The following is a 302-nucleotide window of genomic DNA, read 5'->3' as shown; positions in this document are numbered from 1 at the left end:
CAGCTGGCCTCGTCCCCTGCCGTCCGTCTTGCTCTCTCCCACTGTGCTCCAGCCACACTGAACTTGCTTTGATTCCTCCAAAAATGGCTTTCCAACTCTGTCAAGTCACGGTCAGAAATAACATGTTAATCACAACCCAAAACCTATATACACGCTTTGCATACATACATGTGTACTTACATATACGGACAGATGGCACACAGGCACACGTACGCGCTTCCATTTACGTCGAAATTAAAGTTTTCCAAAGCATTTACTTTTACTAAGTACAATTAAGTTCAGGCCTATTACTGTTCTCCCTC

The sequence above is a fragment of the Canis lupus genome, chromosome 25 (assembly GCF_048164855.1).
Source record: "Canis lupus baileyi chromosome 25, mCanLup2.hap1, whole genome shotgun sequence".
NCBI classification, from domain to species: domain Eukaryota; kingdom Metazoa; phylum Chordata; class Mammalia; order Carnivora; family Canidae; genus Canis; species Canis lupus.
Note: the sequence above shows the minus strand (reverse complement) of the source record.